General features: G+C 39.9%; 1 protein-coding gene across 1 annotated transcript in view; it reads right to left on the bottom strand.

Moving 5' to 3' along the window:
* Positions 1-4,120: 4,120 nt before the first annotated feature.
* Positions 4,121-12,375, bottom strand: part of KAT14 (lysine acetyltransferase 14) — a 66,254-nt gene continuing 57,999 nt past the window's right edge. Inside the window, exon 11 of the transcript XR_011165962.1 lies at positions 4,121-4,702. The gene's annotated coding sequence lies outside the window, so the exon portion shown is untranslated. The remainder of the gene's footprint in view (positions 4,703-12,375) is intronic.

The following is a 12,375-nucleotide window of genomic DNA, read 5'->3' as shown; positions in this document are numbered from 1 at the left end:
AGAAATAGAATGTGGTCTTCCAATTGTTTTTTTACACTAATCCCTCACCACATCAGCTGAGGCTGAGGTAGTTGGTTGGGGGTGAAGGGTACTCTCTGTGGCTATAGCAAAGCCATCTCTGTGCGTATGTGTCAAATCCATGGGCATTCTGAGTTCTCTTTAGCCAAACCAGTAGAACTGAAATAAACAGAGAGCATTCTTTTTTTTGGGGGGGAGGGAGAAGGCAGGGCAATTGGGGTTAAGTGACTTGTCCAAGGTCACACTGCTAGTAAATGTTAAGTGTCTGAGGCTGGATTTGAACTCAGGTCCTCCTGACTCCAGGGCCAGTGCTCTATTCACTGCACCACCTAGCCTCTCCAAGAGAGCATTCTTTTAAGGGACTGCTCTTAACCATGTCATCTGCCTCCTTAGAATATATGAATAGCAAGGAAGGAAGAAAACTAAAGCATAATTAGAATTGAGAACTTCCTAAACTACCTGCTCTCTTCTTTTTCTTGTTTGGTTTTGTTTCCTCTTTCCCATTGTTCATTCCATGGATTACAATCCATCTTTACAACCTGACTAATGTCTAATGTGAAAGTATTTGCAGATCCTATACTTGATTGCATGCCACCAAGGGGTGGGGGGTGGGGGGGGGAGGAGGGAGAAAATTTGAAACTCAGGGGATTGTGGAACTGAATCTTATTATAAACTAAAAGTAAACAAGCAAATTAATAAAGACAAAAAAAAAAAAAGAATTGGGACCTTCCAATTCCCAGACTTGTCCCTTCCTTCCTTCCTCCCTCCCTCTTTCTCTCCCTTCCTTCCTTCCTTCCTTCCTTCCTTCCTTCCTTCCTTCCTTCCTTCCTTCCTTCCTTCCTTTCTTCCTTCCTTTCTTCCTACCTTTCCTCCCTCCCATCCTTCCTTCCTCCCTTCCTTCCCCATTGCCTTGTGAATAAAGTCTACCTACTTAACTTGGCATTCAAAACCTGCAGGAGACTGAGGTCCTTTCTCAAACTAAACTTCCCAGCATTCAAACTTTACTGCAGAGAGCACAACTCTGATGGTCTGGCTGTGTTGTTCAAATGCAAAACGTAAACCTGCCAAAGACTTTTATGGAGAATTCACACAGGACAAGCGTTCACATGGTGGTCAGAAGAAGCAATACAAGGACACTCTCAAAGTCTCTCTCAAGAACTTTGGAATTGACTATGTGACATGGGAGACACTGGCACAGGACTGTTCAGCCTGGCGTGTCCACATCAGAGAACGTGCTGTGCTCTCTGAGCAAAGCAGAATTGAAGTAGCTCAAAAGAAACACGAGATGTACAAATTTAAAGAATCCGCCCTAAATGTTCACAGGGACTATCTGTGCCCAACACTCTGAGCCGGTATCAGTCTGATCAGCCACAGTCAGACGCATTGTAACTTGACTCCAACATAGTGATGTTATTTTGGTCCTCTTTGAGAACAAAGACAACCAACCAACCCTTTTTCTTTTATATTTACTTAACCTAAGTTTTTTTGCATGAATTTTTTGAATTCACATCTTTTTAGCCATTTGAAACCATTACAAATCCTGAATACTTCTTCTCCAATCAACACCAATAACCCGAGATCTGTATCTGCAAATGCTGATCGATAATCTGTTCTATTCTTGGTGAGGAGGGGAGAGCAGGAGGTTGTTGCCAGCTCGCATTCCCCCCAGGCCACTGACTAAACTCATTGTGTGCTACTCAGCACAAACATGGCTTATTCATTAGCACTGGATGTACTACTGTGAACATTTATCTAGTCTGTGCTTCCGTTCCACCCCACAGACCTTATAAAGCCTCCTCCCTGAGTAACCCAAACCAATAAAGGAAGATTTGGGCAGCGTTTGGGATTCGGGCCCAGCTCTTGTTAGAACCAAAAATGTATTTTGGGAAGATAAATGGATTTCTGGTTATCTAAGGCATCAACTAGCTGATCAGGTTCTTCAGATGGAAACCATGAGAAAAAGGAGAGGGAAACAGAGAGAAAAGGAAGGAAGAGTTTGATAAATTAAGAAATGACATATTCTGAGGTGGCTAGGTGGCAGAGGAAATAGAGCACTGGCCCTGGAGTTAGGAGGACCTGAGTTCAAATGCAGCTTCAGACACTTAACACTTACTAGCTGTGCGACCTTGGGCAAGTCACTTAACCCCAATTGCCCTGCCCTCCCCCCTCCAAAAAGAAAAAAAAAAGACATTCTGAGAAATATATGCAGAGCTTATTAATCTTATATTGGGTGGCAAAAACAGTTCCACTCCTCTTTAGTACCACTTTTCCCATTCTGCTTCCTTGTTCAGTACTCTCCCATTTTGCTTAGAGCCATCAGGAAACAGCTGTGGTAACACAGATATGTGTGATGTACCATAAGACAACACAGGTCATAGGGTGGGAATTTCCATTTGATCAGCATTTAAGGTATCTGACCAGCCCTCAGCCCAGGAAACCCAAGGTACAATCACAGAAAGTCTGAGGCAGTAAGGAAGTATTAAATTAGCTGTAAAGATGTCACTATACTCTGTCCCTTTATGAAGAAGGAAAAAAATTCTCCTTGGAAGAGAAATCTATTACCAGATTAAGACTAGCCATGCCCCCTGATGGACCCTTAAAAGACTGAGCTCACTAATATTTCAATCACTATCAGATGTTGAAAAGAAATTGCTCTGTATCTCTTCGGGAAGGAAGGGATTTCTCTCTCCTATCTGCATATAGGCCATGGCGGAGTGACTGAGTCATCAGTCCCACATAGGGCAGCAAAGTCTGAGGCACAGTTGAGGAACATCTACCCTGGAGCAGACATTCTTTATGGAGACACAGATACAGAAAGGCACTGACTTAAAGGATGAAGCCCCTTCAAACCGCATGGGACCTGGACAGCAGAGAAGAGAGCCAAGTGTGGATTCATGTGAAAACTCCGCTGGCAGCCAAGAGCCAAGGGGTGGTGAAAATCCAGCTCCAGGAATCTGCCAAGCTGAGGGACTAATTGTGTCTAAGGGGGCAAGAGCACAAGGACTCCGTAAGTGGAAAAATCAAGGCATTCGAGTCTTAGAAACGTGAACTGCCCTGACCACTTGTGTTCCCAATTGAACAACAATAACAACACGTGTGCCTCATTATTAAATTTTATGTGACATCCCCATGGGTGTGTATTTGTAGGAAAGGACCCGGGGACGTAATAAAAGCTAGCATTTGTTCAGCACTTCACTGAAGTGATCTTGCTTGATCTTTACAACAACCACGCGAAGTAGATGCTTGTTAGCCCCTCTTTTTCAAACCGTTAAGGACACTGAAGCTCCCCGGTAAAGTGAGTCACATGGTCAATAAGTGTCTGAGGCCAGATTTGAACTCAGTTCTTTCGGATTCCAAGTCCGAAATTTCATCTACTGTGCCCCTGAGCTGCCTCTATGGTGGGGATATTTTTTAGTTCCTTTTTTTTTTTTTATGCCAGTTTAGTTTTAGCTTTCAGTCAATAAACATCTATTAAGATACTACTAAGTGTAGGCACTGTTCTAAGTGTTAGGGATACAAAAAGAGGTAGAACTCATTATATTAATCAGATACAGCTGTTAAGGGAAAGTTCACTGATAAAGGACTTGAGAATCATAGATTCGGGCATGCAGACCCAGGGCACACCTTATAATCTGTAGTAGTAGTTATTCCTGGGCCAACCTACAAATCTATACATGCCAAGTGGGGTAACCCAGGGTGAGTGAACATTAATAATATAATTAATGTTATTCACTGGGGCTAGAGAAACTGTTCCCAGTAATTATGGGCTCAAGAAGCCAAATTGCATTCAGACCAGGGTCTCTCCTCAGACTTCAGACTGATTGCATTACTAATGTGTTAAACTGTATTTCATCTGAAAATAAAGCCTTTAAGTCTTGGACTCAGTTTCCCTATTTTATCTCAAGTTCTCTGATTCTCTGACATGCCTAGGAAATTTTCATAAGTTTTAATGTAGTACTTAAGGCATTACCCACATATGGGACTCCTAGAATAGTTAAGTTACCTGTGGTTCAGAGTACTCTGTGGTACCATATATCCTCAAAAACCCCAGCTCACTGAGGTTGACTTTTTTTTTAGACAATCTAGTCAGAGAATATGATCAGTTCAAAGCAATTTATTGAGATAACATAGCAAGAGTCACCAATAAACTTGGAACATAATCTCCCATAAATTCACATATCAATAGGAAGGGTAACATCTAGGGATATATTAGATACATGTGTGTGTATATGTACGTATATATGTATATATATAGTATATCTATATATAAACTAGCACCTTTTGATAGCTAATAATTGTAAACTAAGTAGATACCCATTAATTGAGAATGGCTAAACAAATTGTGGTATATGAATGGAATGGAATGTTGTTCATCCTTTGTCTCTCTTTAAAGAGGACCAATGACATCACAGGAGATGTCTTGACTTGCACATGAATTGGATTTAAGTGATTCAGAGTTGCACAAAGTTGTCAGTCTCACTTTCTCTTCTAGAGTCATCAAAGTCTAGTGGCAAGACAAAAGTCAGGGCGACTGGCAGTGGCCCGGGATGCAGTGGGCGACCTTGGCATCTTCAATGTCTGATCAAGCTGTAAGTTCTCCAGAGTATCTGCTTTAGTCACCTTCATGGCCTTTGAAACACATGGTTCTCATCCACTCATTCTGGCAAGGAAAAGTCTTCACATGCTGAGTTAAAAGAAATGATATGTGTGATGAATACAGAAAAACATCGAAAGAACTGTATGAACTGCTGCAGAACAAAGTAAACAAAGCCAAGAAAACAATAACCACAATAATGTAAATGTTAAGAACAGAAACACATAAAAAATATACAAATGTAACAAAATTATAAAGATCAACTGAGACTTGAAAGAAGAGATGAGATGAGATGCCCAACCTACCCTTCTTGGACATGGAAAGAAGTCTACAAGTCTTACACATTTTACATGCTTTTCAGACATTTTCAATGTATTGATCAGTTGTACTGACGTTTTTTTAATCCTCTTTAAAGAGAAAATTTACATGATAATTTTGTTGTATATTTGAAAGGAATAGCAAGTAGTGTATAGTAGATTTGCAATTGACTTTTTTTTATTGTTTTTGCTGTAGTGTGTCATGGAAATGCTTATTTTATGCCATAAAATTTTTTAAAAATTACTGTTTAAAAAAAAGAATGTAAGTTCCTTGAGGGTAGGAACTGTCTTGCTTTTGTATTTTTAATCCCTAGTTTTCAGCAGAGCACGGCACAGAAGAGATGTTTAATAAATACATTTTCATTCATTCATCTGGGGCAAGCACTCAGAGGCCAATTACTAGCATAAGCCTTGTGAAATCAAAGACAGAAGGTATTTGAGAAAAAGAGACTCCAGGCTCACTGTCCTAGGGAAGTTCTTTGAATCCTGCAGGAGGTAGGTGCTATGCAAATACAAGGAATAAGAGATAAATTAAGAAAAAAATTGTGTAAAATTATGATGACCAGGGGAAAGCTAGGTGGCGCAGTAAATAGAGCACCAGCCCTGGAGTCAGGAGGACCTGAGTTCAAAGCCTCCCTCAGACACTTAACACTTACTAGCTGTGTGACCATGGGCAAGTCACTTAACCCCAACTGCCCAACCTTCCCCCCTCCAAAAAGAAAAAAAAAATTAAGATGACCAAGCTTGGTCTCAAAGAAGATATATGAAAGGGCAACTCGTCATCTCATCTGCAAAAGTTGGCGGGTGGATGGTAGGGTAGGGACTGAGGGTAAAATACTGTGTATAATGTAAAATTTTTCTTAATATGTTGGTTAATTTTGATGAAGTTTGCCTCCCCGGACTTCTTGCTTTGTTTTAAGGGACAGCTCTCTTGGATGGGGAAAAAGTCAGGATACCTTGGGAAATGAAGGTGAAGTAAGAAACAAAAAATAGCAATGAAATTTTATTTAGAAAAAGAAAAAGTGGTATGGGGGGAGGGGAAGGAAGAGGATGGGATTTGTTCCAGGATCAGAGTCCTTCTAAGCCTCTCCCTGCTTTGCCAAGGGACCATTATTGTACATAAGGTGAAGGGAGAATTCCATGAAATTGTGAAGGCAAATGGAAAGGACCACACAAGACATGTCTGGTGTCTGAGGACATGTTCCAAACTCTGGTTCCTAGAGAAGTTTGCAACTTTCCTATTTCCATCTGTGTTCCTCCTCTCATCAGTGAAATAATTTATGAGAGGGGAACTGGGGAGGGAGGCATGGTAACCTCAGTCTTCTGTCTCCCTGAAAACTGACAATAGTGCAGGTTAGGGAAAGCTTTGTACCAGACACTAGGTCATCCCACCTCCAGCCTAAGGCTGGCCCTACCTAAGGATGGGAAATAGGAGACAAGAGCTTTGAATGCCTTAGACCAGAGGTCCCTAAACTTATTTGACCTATCACCCCCTTTTAAAAAAATTACTCAGTGCCCCCTAGAAATCTTTAACTCCTTTAAAAAAATATAAAATATTTTTTTTAAAGGACACATATTAAATTAAATAATTTATTGTAGGGTTGAAGGGTTTTTCCTGCATTGAAATTTTGATGACACAATATTGCATCATGTAACCATATAGTACCATATTGTAAATAAGTCATTACATGCACATATTCCTGCCAATGCATACTGGACTTCCTGACAATGGATGACAATCTCACCTGCCAACACTTGCTTGTTAAGACCTGTCAGCAGACTTGACGACTGATGGGTTATAACTTGCATTTTGTGTGTTGATTTGGAATAATGTACTCACTGTGACTTTAACTCTATTACACAACAGATGAAACATGTACGAATGATTTTTCAAAATGTTCTGATCTTTTCTTCTTTCCTTATGCTTCCACTGCCCCCTATTTTTATTCAACACCCCCCACTTGCACCCAAGGCTACTACCATGCCCCTGGATCAGTCCAGTATCCCCCAGGGGGCTGGATCTCCCATTCTGGGAACCTCTGAGACTGTCTAGATTGAGCTGGATACTCCATACCAAGCATCTTTAGAAACCACTGGCTTAAGGGGAGACCAGGTCCCATGGCAATTGCTCCTTCTGCAGTTTTTCCCCTCAAGGTGCAGTGAAAAAAAACACAAGAGTTGGACTTTGATTCAAATCTCAGTTTTGTCTTCCAGTGTAACCTTGAACAAGTCACCTAACTGTTTCCCCAGCTCTAACATGAAGAACTTAGACTAGATGACGTCTGTGGTTCCTTCAAGTTCTAAATATATGATTCTTCCTAACAGGGTTGTTGTTGAAGCCCAATGTTGGTACTTAAGTCCAAAGAGATTGCTGACACTTAGAACAGATCTTATGAATTTTCTTTGGTCAGAAACTGGCTGTGCTGGCCTTCATTGACTTTTAAGGACAATTGTTGGAGTTCAAGAAGTGAGCTATAGATCATCTTTTCTATATAATATAAGCTTTTTGAGGGCAACCATCTTCAGTTTGTCTTTTTATCTCTAGCATCTGGCATTTAGTAGGTACTTAATATTTTCTGATCTATAATAATCTTTACCATGCCAAAGGAGACCACATATCAGTTCTTTCACCTCAAAAATAAATAAATAAATAAATAAATAGATGAGTGAATAGGTAAATAAATAGAACACTTCCTCTGGGCTACTTACCCAACAGGCAATCACAATTTGTGGATTAGATTTCCATAGTAGTTGATTTTTTGGGTTCTAAGGGTATCTCTAGATCTGTTCTCCTAACACTATAGCTTACAAGCCCTTGCTGGCATACTTTCTAAAAATAATCAGCAAGTAGACTTACCTAGCTCTTAGCAAAGGTATTTACTAAAATAGAAGTTAAAAAAAAGTAGTAAAAAAAAAAAGTAGTTAAAAATAATCCCTTCACCAACTTGGGGTATGTTCTGCCATAAATAGATAAGGCATCCATAGGAAGAGTGGCATCAATCTTAAAAAGTACAATAAGGCGGGGCGGCCAGGTGGCTCAGTGAGTAAGAGCACCGGCTCCAGTGTTGGGATGACCTGGAGATCGAACCCCGGGCTCAGACACTCAGCACCACACCCAGATATAACTGGCCGTGTAACCTTGAGCAAGTTACTTAACCCCGATTGCTTAAAAAAAAAAGTACAATAAGGGGCATTCTGGGAAGATGGCAGAGTAGCTCAGAAATTTCCAGGCTCTCCAGATCTCCTCCACAGACAGAAAATTGCCATGAAATGAACATAAAACAAAAGTAAAGGGATAAAGTTATTGTTCTCCTGGAACAACTTGAGAGGACATCAGAAAAGACAGACATCCCAGGGCAGAGGTTTGGCCTGAGTCAAGTATAGATACCACCAGGCCAATTCCACTGACTCAACAAACAGCAGGCCCTAGAGCATCTCTGTGGGGAGGCAGACCAGGACCCAAGGATTTTTACCTCACTCACAGCCTCAAGAAACTTCACCTCATAAACTTTTATCTCACAGTCTCAGGAACTTTCACCTCACAAACTTTTATCTACTTAACAGTAGGTTGGATGTTGCACCAGCTAGGAACAAGAACATTTTCAGTGCAGCATGGCTGAGGGCCCTAACTGTGACTTAGGGGAGGAAAGGGGTCCCTGAGGTCGAACATCCAGACAGAATTCAGAAAGTAAGGAGGACCTGAGGCCTAGTGTAACATTACCCGCAACTCAGGATTAAAACCTGATTATAATAATAAGCTGCTAAAAATAAAATAAAGCAAAATTAAAATGAGCAAATAAAGAAAAAAGAACCCAATCTGGGTTCATATTCAAAGGAAGACAGTGAAGTTAAAAAAATTTTTAAAAGCTACTCTTACCCCAAAGAGTAATATCAAATGGTCACAGGCCCAAAAAGTTCTTAGAAGAACTTAAAAGGGAATTGAAAAATCAAATAAAAGAGACTGAGGAAAAATTAGGAAAATAAATACAAGCAACCCAGGAAAAATATTAAAAATATGGAAATATTTTTATAATAAGGAAAAATATGAAAAGAAAATTAACCAACTAGAAAAAGAGATACAAAATCATAAGGAAGAGAATAACTCTGGCAAACTGTTGGACAAGAGGAATAAAATGATATTATGACACCAAGAAATAATAAAGCTAGAAAAAATAGAAGAGTATCTGAAACATCTCAGAAAAACAAGTGAACTGGATGACACATCAAAGAGAGACAATGTAATGTCAGACTACCTGAAAGTTATGATCAAAAAAAGAATTTTGATACAGTATTACAAGAAATTATTAAGGAAAAATGCCCTGAAGTTCTAGAACAAGAGAGTAAAGTAGAAATAGAAAAAAAATATCTACCATTCACCACCTTAAAAATATCCCTGGATGAAAACTTACAGGAATGTTATAGCAACGTTTCAAAACTCCCAGGTTAAGGAGAAAATATTGCAAGCAACAAGAAAAAAAAATAATTTAAATACTGACGAAATATAGTCAGGACTTCACAAGACCCTAGCAGCTTCTACTCTAAAAGACTATGGTTCTTGTAACATTATATTTCAAAGAGCAAAAGAACTGGGATTGTGTCCAACAACAACTTGCCCAGCAAAGTTATGTATAATCCTGAATGAAAAAAAAATGGATATTTGATGAACTGAAAGACTTTTAGGTATCTGTAACAAAAAGACCAGAACTCAATGGGAAATTTAATATAAAAGATTCAGAAAAAAATATATGAAAAACATTAAAGACTAATTATAAGGTACTCATTAAGGTCAAATTTTCTTAAAACTGTCATCATTACTAAGGTAGTTTGAAAGAAAGTATGGGGCTAAGTTGTATGTAATGGGATGGTTCTAAAAAAACAAAATTGGGTAGTAAAAGATAAAACAGAGCAATTATAATATAAAAATGGGGTGTGAAGGGGAGAACTAATACAGAGGAAGCAAGTGGTGGTGAAAGGCTGGTAATGTTGGAACCTTTCTCTCATTTGGGTTGAAGAAGAACAATGTGTACATCTAGAACAAGAGGACTATGGTATGGAAGTTTTCTGAATATAGAGAGAGTTGAGAAAACTGGGGAACAGGTTGAGGAGGGACTTTTAGAGGAGTGTGTGGATTGGGATTTGGAACAGTGAGAGGAGAGAATGGGGGAACTTTTGGAGGGGTATGTGGATTGAGATTGGGGGTTGGGGGGACTCTTGGAGTGAGTGAAGTGGAGGGTAGGAGAATGGGAGGAGAAGATAAGGTAACAGGAACAGGGTAAAAAGAGAAGCTGAGAAAGAAAATAATGGGTAAAAATGAAATGGAGGGAAATTCACACATAGTAATTATAACTTTGAATGTAAATGGGACATATAGAGAGTCTTTCTTTGCTATGGCAAGGAGCTGGAAATTGCAGAGATCCCCAACAATTGGGGAATGCCTGAACAAATTGTATGTTGTGATGGAATAAATAATGTGCTATAAGAAATTATGAGTTCAGTGATCTTAGAAAGGTATGGAAAGACTTGCACAAAATGATGAAGAGTGACGTGAGCAGAACCAAGAGAATGTTGTATACCATAACAACAATATTGTTTTAAGAACAGCTTTGATTGACTAAGTCATTTTGACTATGATGAATGCACAAATTAAAAAAATAAGGATATTTGGAGAAAGATGCTATCTGCATCCAGAGAAAGAACTGACCAATATAAGTATGTATAAAATAATTTCACATCTACACACAGAGATAGATAGATAGATAGACAGACAGATATACACACACTTATTTGTGTCTAATGGTAGCCATCTCTGGGGGAGGTGGGAAGGAAAGAAAAAAGTTACATGATAACTTTGTTGTATATTTGGAGGAAATAGCAAGCTATACATGGTAAATTTGCAGTTTTATGTACAATTATCTTTTATTGTACTATGTTATGGAAATGCTTGTTTTGTTTCATGAATTGAAAATAAACTAAATTAAAAATAATTAAATAAAAGGGGGGAAGAACAATGGTAGTGATATATATGTGTATATATATATTTAAGATATGTGTGGCCAAGGCAACACAACATATAACTTCTGGCACTGTGGGTGTGGAAGTTCTATTTCTCATGAGAGTTCTCATGAAGAAACTCTACTGGGAAGTTGCTCAACTGGATCCTCAGGATCTAATCCTTTCCCTAATTCTACTCTAGATTTTCATGGTTAAAGGGCATCTAGGTGGTGCAGTGAATACAGCATTGACTCTGGAGTCAGGAGGACCTGAGATCAAATTCAGCCTCAGACACTTGATACCTACTAGCTGTGTGACCCTGGGCAAGTCACTTAACCCCAATTACCCTGCCTTCCCTCCTCCAAAAAAAAGAAATAAAGAAAAAAAAAGAAAGAAAAATAAATTAAAAGGGGAAGGAGCCAAGATGGCAGAGTAAAAACAGGACCTCTGCATGGCTCCGGCTTGTACCACCTCTAACAAATGTTAAAAAAATGACTCTAAACAAATTTTAGAGCTACAGAACCCACAAAATGACAGAGAGAAACAGATCTCCCACTGAAGGCAGTCCGGCAGGCAGACCGGAAGGGTCTACAACACTGAGCTGGGAGCCAGGCACAGTCCTGTGTGAGCTGCATAGTTCTGGCCCCAGGGAGGCCGCAGACAGCTGTGGCCAGAGCAGACATCAGGAGAGTGAAGCACCAGCAACTGTGGTGATTTCCAGACTTCTCAAACCATAAAAGGCAAAAAGAAAGTAAAAGGTCAGAGTGGAACTCTGTTGGAACTTGGTGGAAAAGACAGCAGTCTGCCCCTGCCCCCAGGGCAAGAAATGGCGGAGGCCTGGCGGCTGCAGCTGCTGCCCATGTGACAGCCTCCAGAATTCCTGGCCTGCAGATCTTAGGGGGGCCAAGCAACCATTCAGAGGGTAATTGCTTTTGCTTTAACCTGCTTGGATATATATTACAGTCTTTGGTGGTGGTCCTGGGGTGTGTGACCAGTGTGCCAGAGCTTGTGGGGGCTGCAGGGAGGGAACCCTCCTAATAGCTCTGGCAGCTGTGAAAACTCCAGCGATTTGGGACATAACACTCTGCAATCTGGAAGCAGAGTTCTACCATGGCAAAGAGCTTGAAAGTCAAGTAATTGGCTGGTAATATGAGCAAGCAGAGGAAGCACAAACAGACCATAGAATTCTTTTTGGGGGACAAAAAGGATCACAGCATGGAACTGGAGGAAGACAACAAAGTCAGAACTCCTGCATCAAAAGCTTCCAAGAAAAATATAAACTGGTTACAAGCCAAAATCTAAGAAAGAGAAGTGGAGGAAAAATTGGGAAGAGAAATGACAATGATGCAAGAAAATCATGAAAAGCAAGTCAATAGCCTGCAAAAGGAGGCCCCAAAAAGTACTGAAGAAAATAACACCTTAAAAAATAGACTAAGCCAAATGGCAAAAGAGGCC

Source organism: Petaurus breviceps, unplaced genomic scaffold, assembly GCF_028583685.1.
Source record: "Petaurus breviceps papuanus isolate PSGF00001 unplaced genomic scaffold, PetGlider_PUasm1.0 90919, whole genome shotgun sequence".
In the NCBI taxonomy this organism is placed as follows: Eukaryota; Metazoa; Chordata; class Mammalia; order Diprotodontia; family Petauridae; genus Petaurus; species Petaurus breviceps.
This window is presented reverse-complemented; position numbering and strand designations above follow the sequence as displayed.